This window comes from Natator depressus, chromosome 2, assembly GCF_965152275.1.
Source record: "Natator depressus isolate rNatDep1 chromosome 2, rNatDep2.hap1, whole genome shotgun sequence".
Classification (NCBI taxonomy): domain Eukaryota; kingdom Metazoa; phylum Chordata; order Testudines; family Cheloniidae; genus Natator; species Natator depressus.
Window position 1 is genome coordinate 237,960,081 of NC_134235.1, and position 16,188 is coordinate 237,976,268.

A 16,188-nucleotide genomic window follows, 5' to 3' on the forward strand; every position below is an offset into this window, starting at 1 on the left:
GGATGCCATATTCAGAAGAATTGACAGCCCTGTCAGACCAGATCCAGAGAAAAGAAGACTTTGCTGTCTGCCAGGAGCAAGGATATGAGATGTGGATGTGGCTGAGAAGGATCCTTATGGGAGTGGGAAGAAAAATCCACTGACTGGGTGGCCTGTTGAGACAAATGAAGCTGCTACATTCCCACTAGAATGGATCAAGGATGACTAAGCTTGGCTGGGTAAGACACTTAAAGAAATGGAAGCTCAGATAATCTTCAACAGAAGGAAGGTGAAGGTGAGACAAGATAATGAAGATCCACAGATGGCTCAAGGACTGATGCTATGAGGAAGGTTTGGGAATCATCAACTACTGGAAGGCATTCTCAAAAGCAGACTTTTCTTGGCTGATGGACTTCATTTGAGTATGTGGGTTATTAATCTTGTGGGAGCAAGGCTGGTGTGATTGATGAATAGGGTTTTAAACTAGAGATGGGGGGAGACGGTTGAGAGATACTCATAAAATCTCTATTCATGGCAGACAGAAGGGGGAAAAATCAGCTAAATGAAGATATGTAAGGGTAATGCAATACCAGAAGATAAAAGTATGGAGAGCAAACAAAAAGGAAATATAAATATTTATTAGAGTATTAGTCAGGTAGGTGTTACAGTCAGCAAACGGACTATATCTAATCTGGCTAGAAAAGTTACTAACCAACTCAGTTTAACTTGACACAATGTTTGGAAAAACTTGGCTTTCTGAACATTACACCTCTATTTCCATTTATTTACTTTTGATTGATGATCACTTTAGTGAAAATGAGGAGCCTGATTTGCAACCAATTTTTTTTCCAGATAAGAACATTGTAAGAACAACACCATCCAATCAATACAAAAAGCATTCAGCAAGAGCAATTTTAAGCTAGAAGTGTCATCTTCTGTATGATTAGGTCCATCCATGCTTTGTGGCAGCTGCCAACCTGCAAGTAGGGCAAGTATTTTGATAACTATGGGGTTGTTTTGGCTAGGACAATCATAGAATCATAGAACTGGAAGGGACCTTGAGAAGTCATCTAGTCCAGGCCCCTGCATTCATGGCAGGACTAAGTATTACCTAGACAATCCCTGATGGGTGTTTGTCTAACGTGTTCTTAAAAATCTTCAATGATGAAGACTCCACAACCTTCTTAGGCAATTTATTCCAGTGCTTAACCACCCTGAAAGTTAGGAATTTTTTCCTAATGTCCAACCTAAACCTTCCTTGCTGCAATTTAAGCCCATTTCTTCTTGTCCTATCCTCAGAGGTTAAGAAAAAATATGTTTGTTCCTCCTCTTTGTAACAACCTTTTACATACTTGAAAACTGTTATCATGTCCTCTCTCAGTCTTCTCTTCTCCAGACTAAACAAACCCAATTTTTTTTCAATCTTCCCTCATAGGTCACGTTTTCTAGACCTTTCATCATTTTTGTTGCTCTTCTCTGGACTTTCTCCGATTTGTCCACATTCTTCCTGAAATGTGGTACCCAGAACTGGACACAATACTTCAGTTGAGGCCTAATCAGCACAGAGTAGAGCGGAAGAATTACTTGTGTCTTTCTTACAACAATCCTACTAATACATCCCAGAATGATGTTTGCTTTTTTTGCAACAGCATTACACTGTTGACTCATATTTAGCCTGTGGTTCACTATGACCCCCAGATTCCTTTCCACAGCACTCCTTCCTAGGCAGTCATTTCCCATTTTGTATGTGTACAACTGATTGTTCCTTCCTAAGTGGAGTACTTTGCATTTGTCCTTATTGAATTTCATCCTATTTTCTTCAGACTATTTCTCCAGTTTGTCCAGATCATTTTGAATTTTAATCGTATCCTCCAAAAGCACTTGCAACCCCTACCAGCTTGGTATTGTCCATAAACTTTATAAGTACACTCTTTATGCCATTATCATAGAATATCAGGGTTGGAAGGGACCTCAGGAGGTCATCTAGTCCAACCCCCTGCTTAAAGCAGGACCAATCCCCAATTTTTGCCCCAGATCCCTAAATGGCCCCCTACAAGGATTGAACTCACAACGCTGGGTTTAGCAGGCCAATGCTCAAACCACTGAGCAACCCCTCCCCCCAAATTATCTAAATAATTGATGAAGATATTGAACAGAACCAGACCCAGAACTGATCCTTCTGGGACTCCACTCGTTATATTCTTCCAGCATGATTGTGATCCACTGATAACTACTCTCTGGGAATGGTTTTCCAACCAGTTTTGCACTCACCTTATAGTAGCTCCATCTAGGTTGCATTTCCCTAGTTTGTTTATGAGAAGGTCATGCGAGAGAGTATCAAAAGCTTTACTAAAATCAAGATATACCATGTCTACCACTTCCCCCCTATTCAGAAGGCTTGTTACCCTGTCAAAGAAAGCTATCGGGTTGGTTTTACATGATTTGTTTTTAACAAATCCATGCTGACTGTTACTTATCACCTTATTGTCTTCTAGATGTTTGCAAACTGATTGCTTAATTATTTGCTCCATTATCTTTCTGGGTACAGAAATTAAGCTGACTGGTCTGTAATTCCCTGGGTTGTCCTTATTTCCCTTTTTATAGATTCACACTATATTTGCCCTTTTACAGTCTTCTAGAATCTCTCCCATCTTCCATAACTTTCCAAAAATAATCACTTAATGGCTCAGATATCTCCTCAGTCAGCTCCTTGAGTATTCTAGGATGCATTTAATCAGGCCCTGGTGACTTGAAAACATCTAATTTGTCCAAGTAATTTTTAACTTGTTCTTTCCCTTTTTAACCTCTTATAATCCTACTTCGTTTTCACTGGCATTCACTACATTAGGCATCCAATCACCACCAAGCTTCTTGGTGAAAACCGAAACAAAGAAGTCATTAAGCACCTCTGCTATTTCCACATTTTCTGTTATTATTTTCCCCCCACATTGAGTAACAGGCCTACCCTGTCCTTGGTATTCCTCTCTATCAGCAACAGAAGATGGTCCAATAAAATCAAGGTAGATGTCAACTAAATACCTACAAGTACAATTTTTACTAAGAAAAATACTGTCAGCTAAAAGGTCTGCTGACCTGTCCCTCCACTGGTTTAACTGCTAGTGTAGAGGGGACAGTTTGACTATTACCATTTCAAGACTATATTCCATTTGATCTACTTTCTATAAGTGTTTGAAAAACAGTTGTGTCTCCTTTATTCTAGCAGATTTCAGAGTAGCAGCGGTGCTAGTCTGTATCCGCAAAAAGAACAGGTTTCAGAGTAGCAGCCGTGTTAGTCTGTATTTGCAAAAAGAAAAGGAGTACTTGTGGCACCTTAGAGACTAACCAATTTATTTGAGCATAAGCTTTCGTGAGCTACAGCTCACTTCATCGGATGCATAAAGTGGAAAGTACAGTGAGGAGATTTTATATACACACAGACCATGAAAAAATATACATTGTAAGGAGAGTGATCACTTAAGATGAGCTATTACCAGCAGGAGAGTGGGGTGGGGGGAGAGAAAACCTTTTGAAGTGATAATCAATTTGGGCCATTTCCAGCACATTTCCAGGAGTTAACAAGAACGTCTGAGGAACAGTGGGGGGGGGGGGGGAGGAGGGGGGAGGAATAAACAAGGGGAAATAGTTTCACTTAGTATAATGACTCAACCACTCCCAGTCTCTATTCAAGCTAAGTTAATTGCATCCAATTTGCAAATTAATTCCAATTCAGCAGTCTCTCGTTGGAGTCTGTTTTCGAAGTTTTTTTGTTGAAGGATAGTCACTTTGAGATCAGAAATAGAGTGACCAGAGAGACTGAAGTGTTCTCCGACTGGTTTATGAATGTTATAATTCTTGACATCTGATTTGTGTCCATTTATTCTTTTACGTAGAGACTGTCCAGTTTGGCCAATGTACATGGCAGAGGGGCATTGCTGGCACATGATGGCATATATTACATTGGTAGATGTGCAGGTGAACGAGCCCCTGATGGTGTGGCTAATGTGATTAGGTCCTATGATGGTGTCACTTGAATAAATATGTGGACAGAGTTGGCACCAGGCTTTGTTGCAAGGATAGGTTCCTGGGTTAGTGTTCTAGCAGTTAAACCAATGTTAGGGTAAACCAATGTAAACTAGTGTTAGGGTTAGTATTCTAGCAGTGAAACCAAAGTTAACACCAGCTGAGAGAAGACTGTGGATGATGCTACTACTGACAGCTATTGTTTAGAACAAGTTGAATAGTAACTTTTGAAGGGAGGTGGACCAAAATAGTATCTGAACAGTAGTAATTGCTGTGAATGTTCTTAATGCTGGAACACACTTGTAATTTCATTGCATTCACTAATGCAAAATTGGTAATGTTGAAGTTACATTACCAATGTGCAGGTGAACAAGCCTCTGATAGTGTGGCTGATGTGATTAGGCCCTATGATGGTGTCCCCAGAAGAGATATGTGGACACAGTTGGCAACGAGCTTTGTTGCAAGGATAGGTTCCTGGGTTAGTGGTTCTGTTGTGTGATGTGTGGTTGCTGATGAGTATTTGCTTCAGGTTGGGGGGCTGTCTGTAGGCAAGGACTGGCCTGTCTCCCAGATTTGTGAGAGTGATGGGTCGTCCTTCAGGATAGGTTGTAGATCCTTGATGATGCGTTGGAGAGGTTTCAGTTGGGGGGCTGAAGGTGATGGCTAGTGGCGTTCTGTTATTTTCTTTGTTGGGCCTGTCCTGTAGTAGGTGACTTCTGGGTACTCTTCTGGCTCTGTCAGTTTGTTTCTTCACTTCAGCAGGTGGGTATTGTAGTTGTAGGAATGCTTGATAGGGAAAAAATGAAAGTGACACCACAGACTGCTGTTACACAGGTGATAATGAGAAATTCCTTAGACCTCAACAGATATTTAGTCATCTACAACACCAGAGAAATTGAACAATTCCCTAATTATTCAAGCAATTCATTACTATTGTCTCTCTCCAGCTAAAGCTACCAGCTTTGGAAAGAAACATATAATTAGCAACTCATGAACCCAAGGACATTCAGCAAGTCTCAATAAACAGGTTATAAGGAGCATTATTCTCACTATCCTAATAAATAACTTCTTTTGTAGGAGTAATGACCAATCATTTATAAATGACAGTCCCACAATTATCTTTCCCTCTTCAGATGTAGGCACAAACAAATCACTTAATAAAAGCAAATATGTGGACTATAATAATCTTAAGAATGCTTTTGTTTTCAGTAAGAGATGTTAATGAGGGTAAACAAGGAAAATCAGCAGAAAACAAGTGCCATGTATCAGGTTTAACGAAGTTAGTAGAGCAGGAAAAGGCATTTTTATCTGGTTTACTTGCTTTTTTTCTTTTAAGATATTTCAGGGTTGTAGTTATTTTGGGGAGGGGAAGGGAGGAATAGGAGGGAGTTGGTTAATTTTTCTTCCAGTGGAAAATACAAAATATTTGGTATATTCAGTGTGTTCTTTGAGCTATGAGACCCTTGGCATGATCACACAATACAGGTAATTTAGCTTGGCTCAATATTTACTACAAACATCTAGCAATTGGAGACTGTTGTGCAATAGGTATGTTTAGCTCTGCCTATTCCTCACACAGCCCTGAATTCAGCCCTATTAGGGTACATGGGGTGCAAGGTAAGAACAGAGTCCCTATAATCAGCCAACCTCTTGTTGGGCAGATATTGCAGCCAGCTGTCCCTCTCTTGTGCTTCCTTTGGGCTCCTCAAATTATGGCTGTGTCCTCTCCCCCCGTGGACCAATGCTGAAGTGGCCATTACTGGACTATGCTGTTGTGTATTAAATCAGGGATCACAAAGTCAAAGATGCAGCCCATAAGCCAAATATAGTCCAGGGATAGCTATGAACACTGAAAGCCCAGTAATGGCCACTTCAGCATTGGTCCACTGGGGGAGAGGACATAGATATATATATATAAAAAGAGATGCCAACTCTGGAGACTCCATATTTGAATGTATACAGTGCTCCATCTTATTTTTAATGGCTCTCACAACAAGAAAGAACATGGCATATTCTGTAGTTTCTGTGGCCCAGACTGGTGTGAGGTGGTTGCAATTTGTTTCATTGTACTACATGAACTGAGTGTGACCTTCAGGATCCTGATGATAAGGGACCCGTGACGTGCTGAGCTGGGCAAAGTTTAGGCATATTGTTCTAAACAAATTGTATCATCTGATTCTGAAATTAAAACTTTGATTATCATCCTTTATATTAATACCTACCTGTTATATAGCATTTTACCTCAGTAGATCCCTTTACAGTCTTTAATGCATTTAGCCTCACAACATCTCCATGAGGTAGAGAAGTGCTATTATACCTATTTTACAGATAGGAAATTAGGGCACAAAGAGGTAAGAGGTCACATATGAAGCCTGCGGCAGAGCAAAGAATTGAACCCCTGTCACCAAAGTTCTAGGTTAGTGCCCTAATCACTGCACCATCCTTCCTCTAATCTGATATTCAATTAGCAAAAATTCTGCTGCAGTGAAAATGACTAATGTTTCATCTATTATATAACACTGAGGAATAAAGATTATAATGTGCATGGCTTCCTATATATTATCATTTAATAGTGGGTATGTTTGCACATTTTATCAAATTCAAGTATAGTTTTGCAGTATCAGCCACTGATATAAATTTGTAAGCGATCTCATTGTTAAACCAGGAATGAAAAGATCAGGGAGCCTGAATATTCACCCCATTCATTATGCCAGTGCCACCTTATTGAGGTCAATGGTTTACAGCTGTGCAAAACTAGTGTAACAAAGTAGGCAATCAGACCCAAAGTTCTCATTCCATTTCTTCCAGCGAGTTCTTGTGTGACTTTTAACACGTCATTTAGGGACATATTTTCACCCACTTGCTCCCACTGAGCTGAGGACTTTTAGCAATCTGACCACGAGAGCCAAATTCTCCTGCCATTTATTCTGGTGCAGTCCCACTCAAGTCAGTAATAATTAATAACACATTGCTGTATGGCACCTGTCACCCTGAAATCACCAAGGATTTTGGAAAGATGGGGAAGTGGTGAAATGTAGGATCAGAGACCTTAAATTCTCATTTCTGTTACACCAACACAATCCCATTACCATAGTGCAAGGCACTATATAAATGCCAAGTGTTGTCTGACAATTTTATTCATGACTTGGATCATACAGAGAAGAACAACAAGCTATTTAAGTAAGAATTAAATACTTTCACTTCATCTTGTTGTATAGCGATGGTGGTGAGTTTTGTAACCCACAAACTTTTAAAGAGCAGATATTAGAATAGTGCACAAGCAATTTTTAAAAAGTGGAATGAATGGAAGCAGAGAATTTTTGCTTTAGATGGCCAAAGGGGAATACCGGTTCATTTGCAACACCAGTTCTTTTTAAAGTTCATTTAAACATAGCTGGTAAGTAACTAATTGCAATCCCCAAACTACTTTATTGGCAATTCATTTGAAACACAAGCTACGTGGTAAATGCATTTTTATTCAAGAAGTAAGAGAACATTAATCTTATTTAATTTGTGCCTATGAGCTGCATATGCCAAGGTTTTCAGGTGTAACAGATCATGGCATATAAATTAAGCTCAGCATCTGCAGAAGGCAACCCTGTTTGATTGCTATTTGATATTTCTCTGGAGAGCTGATATCCTGATGTTTTATACTCTCTCTATACTTTGGTGATGCATAGAAAGTACTAGTATTTTTAAGTAATGTATTTTATAAGCTTGTACACTTTAAACATTGAATGATGGAGATGGCCAATTGCTAAAATGGCTAAATACTGAAAAATTACGCTGTCAGGTTCCATACAATTTTCCATTTAGTTCTTCATAACCTTAAACTGAACTGGGAGAGAAAAGCTTGCATACAGCCTGTGAATGGTTGTTTACTGTCATTTATTTATTTATTTGTTTCACATTATGAACCTTTGCATTTTAAGAAAAACCTTTATACATTTTTTCATTGCAAGCTTCATGAAATCAGCAGACAGTTTTAAGAATACAACAAATGTATCCCTTAAACATCCTATTCGCTCATCAAGTAGATGCTATTGTGATAAGGGTAGTATAAATGTAAGAAGACTGATCCATATAATTAGGGCCTTACCAAATTTACCGCCATGAAAAATGCATCATGGACTGTGAAATCTGGTCTTTGGTGTGCTTTTACCTTATACTGTACAGATTTCACGTGGGGAGACCAGCATTTCTCAAATTGGGGGTCCTGATCCAAAAGTTGCAGGGGGGGTCACAAGGTTATTTTAGGGCAGTCACAGAATTGGATGGTTGGAGAGTGGCTACGGCTGACCAAGGGCCTAGCTCTGAAGGCAGCTGCACAGAAGTAAGGGTGGCAATACCATACCATACCATCCTTATTTCTGCACTGCTGCTGACGGTGGCTCTGCCTTCAGAGCTGGGCTTCCAGCCAGCAGCTGCCGCTCTCTGGCCACCCAGCTCTGAAGGCAATGCCGACGCCAGCAGCAGCACAGAAGTAAGGATAGCAATACCACAATCCCTCCATACAATAACCTTGTGACCCCCCTTTCCCCTGCCCCCCACAACTCCTTTTTGGGTTAGGACCCCTACAATTACAACCCCATGAAATTTCAGATTTAAATAGCTGAAATCATGAAATTTACGATTTTTAAAATCCTATGACTATGAAATTGAGAAGAATGGACCATGAATTTGGTATGGCCCTAAGTCTATAATTTTATCTCTTCCAAAGTGCATTGTTTTATGACTGGGTTGAATTTAGCCATGTTGTTTCCAGTGGGCTCATGCTGCACTCCCTTCCTCCCTCCCCCACTCTCTCATCAAAAACTATATTTTGTTCATGTTATTGAATTTTATGTCCACTAGACACAACGATGAGACTAGGACGATACCAAGATCCCAATAGGTCAAGAGTGTGCTATGCTAATCCTCTAAACCAATGAGCTCTCTGATCTTTGCTTTTTGCCTCTCTCACCCCACTTAAAGAGCTTCTGGGGACAACATTGCGGCAGAAATAGCTGAACCCCAAACCTTTTACGCGCCTGTCAGTGTTTAGTTCTCTGGGTGCTAGCCAAATATAAATAATTCATAAAAATTAATTAAAAATTAACACCCCTAATCAATATAGCTGTGCTGACAAAAGTGTTTGTCAGTATAGCTTATTTAATTCAGGGATCTGATATTACTAAATCAGCAAAAGTGCTTGTTTTCATTATAAGCTGCATCTACACTGGGGGAGGGAGTTGTGTATGTACAGCTCATTCAAACCCCTAAGTGACAAAAGTTATACCGACATAAGTGGTAGGGTAGATGTAGCCTTAGTTTAGATATTAGGAAAAACTTTCTAACTATAATGATAGTTAATTACTGGAACAAGGTTACAGGGATGTTGTGGCCTCCCTGTCCTTGGAGACTGTTAAGAACAAGCTTGATAAATATCAGGGATGGTCTAGGAATACATGGCCCTGACTCAGCACAGGGGACTGAATTAGATGATCTCTCAAGATCCCTTCCAGCCCCATATACTTCTATAACTATTATAAAGCAGCCGCCCGCTAGGGCTACGGGCATGGGAAGACCATTTAAGCCATGTGCCTCCCCCTAATACTGGTTCCATTGATGAGGGGAATGGAGATTTGACTAGGACTCTCGCTTGTCAGGGAACTGCTGCTGCTGCTGGCAGCTACCCCTGCTGCTGCTAAGGCATTGCTTAGTTTGTATTTTGGGAGCAAAGGTCTAGTTTAATTCTTATTCAGCTCAAATGTAATACACCAACAATAATGTCATCCACTGTAATATATGGTATATATGGAGGCTGCTTCCTGGAAGGAATCTGTATCAGGGGATTTTATTCCTTAAATTTTGAATGGGAAGAAGTGCTAGAAACAAATGTCTTTTAGCCCAAAAACATTGCCGGTTACAATCATTTCTAGGAACTCAGTACATAACTATGAGTATAATTCATTTTTCAAGGAATCACAGAACATAAATCAAAGGACGGATTAAACTATATCATTTGTTACATACAAAAAAATCTATTGAGAGAAAAATCAGATGTTGAAGACAAAAGGTAGTTTTGGGTCACAGGTCTCATCTGTAGTTACTTTACCTACTCAGATGTTTGAATCTGCTCATTTAGCCAAGTTACCTAAAAAGCTATCATTACTGATTTTCAAGCAGAGCAATCAGCATCTGAAGGAAAACTGTCTGAAAGTCACAAACAAGCACAGAGGCCCAGAGGCAAAAGGTTTGTGAAATCTTTAAAAGATAGCTTAGAGGCTAGAGTTAGAGCTCTGAAATCAGACAATGAAAAACTCTTGCCTGAAAAATAGATGTTCAATGCACAGAAATGTATTCAACAAAAAACGAAGGACTTAGCAAAAAGTTGAAGCTACTTCACACAAAGTACTAAAACGATATTATTTCATTGTTATCATTGTTGATTATGTAGATTAGGATACTGGGGTGACGGAAGCTCCCTATAAGTGTGTGTGGGGGGGACATCAGCGCCTGAACCGTGGCCCCTCTCGCGGTCCCGAGATCCCGCCCTTGTGCTGCCCCTCCCCACCCAAGGCCCTGCCCCCTGCTCGCTCCTCTCTGCCTCCGCACCCCCTTCGCTTGCTCTTATGGTCGGTAAAAATGGGTGGGCTACACTTTTAAAAGTCATGCGCCCCCCCCCGTTCCAACACCCCCATTAGGATAGCACCCAGAGAGATAAACACTGACAGACATGTAAGGTGCCACAGTCTTTGCACTGAAGAGCTTACTGTTTCATCTATTGGATAATAATATAAAAGGACTCCTTGTTTCTAAAACTAAACTGGCTGTTTATTATGAGAACTATTTACAGAGCTGCTGCAACTGCAGTTGGCATTCCAGGCACGTGCAAGCAGATTGGCTCCCGGGTGCCTTCTCCAAACTCTTCCTTCCTGCAACCTGTGCTCCTCCCTCCAAGTGTCATGCAGGCTGCTACACTTAAGCTATAAATAGATAGTCAGAAAATAGAGAGGTAAAACTACTATTTTAGCCACTAATTTAGTCAACACTGGCACTTACAAACACCTTGCTCAGCTGCTGCCTAACCCTGTAGGTGCCTAGACTCTCTTGGCATCTAAGTTTCCACTGTTGAAGTCCCCAAGGTGCCTAAATTTCACCTCAGTCCTGACACTCCTGAGAAGCTCAGTGCCTAACTCATGCCCAAGCCATAGCAGGATTCACAAAGTAGGTGCCCCCCTCACTCCCCATCTCACCTTTAGGATTTGATCTGGTGGATGTGCTTGGAGCAGGTCTACACCCACACAAAATGGACAAAGGAGGAAGATGAGATGCTGGTGGTGTCCCCAACTCTTATCCCTGTAGATAAAGCACTCAGGTTGTGGAAAAAGGCCTTGAGCTTGGGCCACCCACCTCAGTTTCCTAATCCTTTTGCTATAGTGTATTCTAGGACAGGACTTTGCCTGTCAACACTGTTCTACTGTATTTAAATAACTAAAGAGTCATTAGAACAGAAGGTTTGGAACATGAGTCTCTCCCATCCCAGGGGAACATGATAATTACTAGGCTGTAGAGAGAGACTTCTCTTACTCTCTTCTCCCCACCTCCCCATGAATATTTTATTATTTATACACCATGGAACAGCTTCAATAGGAGAGCTTGAGAGTCCTGCCTGAGATTGCTCCATAGCCCAGTGGCTAGGGCACTCTCCAGGGAGAACCAAATTCAAGTCTGTTCTCTATATCAGGCAGACAGGGGGAACCTATGTCTCCCACATCCTGGCTGAGTGCTCCAGCCCCTGCACTAAGAGTTATAGGGGCACCATCTCCTAATTGTTCCTTGAAAAATGACAAACCTGGCTTGGGTGCCTATTTCCAGGCGAGGGTTCATGGCTGTGAATCCCAAGTGGAGATAAATTTAAGTTGGAGTGTGGCATGTAAGTGCCTAACTCACAAAGGGTGAGGCTTAGGCCACACCCCTCTCCTCAGTGTATCCTATTGGCTAGATTAGGCAGCTCCCTGTTTACCATGCTGGCTTTTGTAACTCCCATTCTTAGGAGCTCTGTACAATGCATAAGGAACCTAACTTGAGATTGTGAATTCCATGTAGGCACCCTGCTACCTAATGTTAGACACTGCAACACTGAGCGTTGCAGCACTTAAGTCCCCCTTGTGAATCCCACCTTCAGTAACTTCCCCACACAGGAAGTCTGTGGTGAAGTTGGGAATTGAACTTGGGTCTCCTATTAGCAACCTAACCACCAGGCCACCCTTCCTCCTAGTGCTGCTCCACTATGCCCACCTTCCAGCCTGCCAGCTGCATAGTTTCAGGGATAACTTGAGATCCTAGTGTAGAGAGGGGAATCCATTAACACATCCACATTATTGAAAGTTTCTGAGTGTAAAAAGATTTCCCTTTACTTGGCCCCTGTAATCACTGGTAGCTCCTACTGCCTGATATCTCATGTATCCACCTCCCCCTGTGGAAGATGCACAGGATATGGATGATCCGACTTCTGTTGAGCTTCCCCAAGCAGGGCCCCACATAACATTATTTCAGTCAAATAATGAGGGCCAAATCTTACAAACCTGTGCTCATATCCCACTGGAAACAATATTTTATGATTTTATTCAGTTTGAACTTGGCCTTCAAGGGTCTGCTCCAAAGTCCACAGAGGCCAATGGGAATTTTGCCATCTGTTTCACTGGGCTTTGAATTAGACCCAAGTGCAGCTCTGTTCACAGGGTTCCGTGCCTAATGTCTCCATGAGTCTGTATGAATAGGCTCAATTTACATGTACAAATATATATATATATTAACCACTATCCCTGAAACACATGCTCATATGGTCACTGATACTAGAGATTCATTCTGCAGTGAGCTTACAGACTGCTAACGGTTCTTTGGATGAGACATAAGTTTGACTGTACAGTGCTAAACAGGAGTATGGAGTAGCAGAATCTTATTTTTGTCACTAAAGTCAGCATATATGACTGAATATACACAGATGAGTAAGCAGATGCCTTTTTACATAGGGTTACCATATTTCAGGTGTCCAAAAAGAGGGCACTGCAGGGGTGGAGAAACTGGGGGAGAGGTGGAGAAGGAAGAGGGAGGTGGAGGGGGTACCTGCGGCAGGGGTACTCACTGGATGTGAGGGGCAATGTTGCTCCCTTTCATGGTGGCAGAGCCGTTGCTGCAAGTTCAGGATGCTGCGACAGCCATCAGTCAGCGCCTCCTGCAGGACCCCTTCCCTGGGGCTGAGAGTGGGCCTGGGTGGGTGGGATCTGTCAGCTGTGGCTTGCTGAGGAATGGACCAGTCAGCTGCAGATGCAGGGGAGGGACCAATTGGGAAGTGGACTAATCAGAGCTTTTTCTGAGCTGCAGCTTGTCTGCTCTGCAAAAACCTAGGACATTTCCCCTTATTTTTAAAATGCCCCCTGGACAGAGAAAGGAAACAAAAAAAGAGACTTTATCCAGGAAAATCTGGACATATTGTAACCCTAGTTTTACGTAGTCACATATTGTAACATTATGTACTTGAAGAACCTTGCCAATATCTTTGTATTGCCTGGCTGTTCATCAAAGAAATACAAATAAATTAATATTTGGTTTTGTAGAATGGAAAAAGTAAATGAATTGCACTGGTGAGTAGGGACACATTTCCATTTATGGGAGCAACAGGTGCACACACACACCTCAACTTACCATGTATCCATGACTTTGATCAAATCAAGGGAAGGGAGGAAAATTACAGTTGCAATAACAATTACAATAACATACACAATCCAGCAGAACTGCTAATGGCTCCAACTTGTGGATAGCAGATAAGCAGCATGGAGGCTCTCTATTACTGCATTCCACTCCAGGACCCCTCTAGGAATAGTGGAATGGCTGGCTCAGTTCTGCCATTGTCTCAGCAAAGGTCACAGCTAAGCTCTGTAACCTTTACAATGGGGCTCACAGAGTAAAGTGCAGCAATTACTGAAATCCTGTTTTTCTGGGCAGACATTTGTTCACATAGGAAGGTGAATGGGATGCTTACAAATTCTGCTTCTTGATGTCTCCCCTGCTCCCTGTCCCCTTTTTTACTACAGCTTGTTATCAGAACAGATGTCTTGTCAAGGACAGTAATGGCTACATGTTAGGTTGTGGGGAAGAGAACATCTTTCACAATTGCCTTTCTTTTCCATTCAGAAACCATCCTTTCCATTTCCAAAGTTCACTGGGATTTGGAGATGTTTTCCCCCCTTCTAGTACAACAAATGGGAACCTTGGAAATTTCTTTTGTTTTTTCCCAGCATCAGAATTTGTCTCCTCAAAACAAAGGGAAAACAATGTTTGGAAATGCCTAGGATAACTTCTTGGCCAGATTAGTTCTTTCCCTGTCATGTCTCCACTGTCAAAGTCCAATACGCAGAGGATAGATGTTGAAAGACTAATGTCCATATCACTGTTAAAAGGGACTCTAATTTCACACAATATTGGATTATTTTTACAAGGTAAATACAAGGTGAGTGACATTTGGTGTCAACCCTATATAAACAATAGCTGCCCTGCAATTACAAATCTATTTCTTTCATTACTGCTGATGTCCTTAAACCTCAGGAACACCAGAGATGACAGAAAAACAACCCATTTCCTGCAAACTTTCCTGCTGAATAATTACTTCCTGTGTTTATCTGATGTGAGCTTCCTGAGGCTCATTTCCATATGTTTTTCCCTTGTAAGAGATTTTTTAAGGACACCATGAAGAGAAAAAGCTTCGCAGTAGGCCTGTTTACTGCATACCTCCTCCAACTAACAAGGAAATTAAACAGATGAAAAGAGCACACAGGGAGTCTTCAACTTCTTTCTTACTTATTTTGTACTTATAATAGTCAGACTAAGGAAACATAAACTGAATTTAGTTTTCCAGTTGAATTTGCCTTTAATACAACTTTGCCTATTTGCCTGTATTGTTATAAATGAAGCAGTTCTTCTGTTTATATTTTCATTCTTCTTCCTTGTGTGCATGAGCCCCCTTTCCTCACCCATTTTCCCTCCTCCTTAAGGACCACATTGTGGCAGTTGGCCACAACAAAGGCACACTACCCCAATCATTGAGGGACTGTGCAATTTCTTCCCCATCTTGCATATGCAGGCTGCATTGTCCCTTTGGAAGGTGCAGCCTGCTCTCCAACAAATGCAGCCAACTCCTCAAGATGATATGGAAAGGGTGCAGGGCCATGGATTGTCTCCATCCTCTCCCATATTCAGTGGGGCTATTTGAACACCCTGGTGCTCACAGAAGAAACAGCATCCCATGTGCTCCTCTGCATGATGGTACTGCAATTTTATTTGGCTCCTTTGCACTGGGAGACCTACTTGCACTCTATCCTTCTACATCCACACTGAAGGCAAGGACAAACTACCCTTGTGTGAGCTGTTTTATAGAGCATAATTAACCTCAATGAGCATTCATCAACGGTGCTTTGCCCTTAGGGCTGTGGCTACATCTTTGGAAGAAGACCACTAGAAAGGTTCACACAGAATACTACATCTTCTGGAACCCACCAGATATTCATGATTGGGCCCTCTGAGAGAGCTCCTATTGGGACGAAGATCTTCACAAACTTGCTGGCAGGAGTCTCTGCAATGGAAATCTGCCACCAGCAGAATCCATGCCGCCTCCAGGGATTCTTCTTGGTGAAGCCTGACTCTTGTATGCAAGAGGAATGGGCAAAGTGCTCACTGGTGTCACCAGACTCCTTATATATTCCAGGATATCTTTGAGAGCCAGCTAGATGATTTACTCAGAGGGTGGAATCATCAGGTGGAGTAAGCTCTGATACATGACAGGAGCGAATGGGTGCATTGGCTACTTAGCCTTCCTCTCACAGAAGTTGCCAATGCACCCATTCTCACCCAACAGTACAGACTCACCCGCATAGTCTATACTGCATGTGGGTCAGTCAAGGTTCCAAAAAGTTCCCTATTTTACAACCTGTAACCAACTGATGCCCCCTCTTTTTGTCCTATGACTGCAGAGGTGTTAATGGGCCACTCTACCTTGGTCCCTTACAATATGTGCTAACTACTTATGCTAAACAATGTGTTCCACCTTGCATTTTGCTGTGATGCTGGAATATCTTTCCGAGACTGAAGAAGTGCTCTTTGAGGCTTGAAAGCTTGTCTCTCTTACCAGCTGAAGTTGGTCCAATAAAA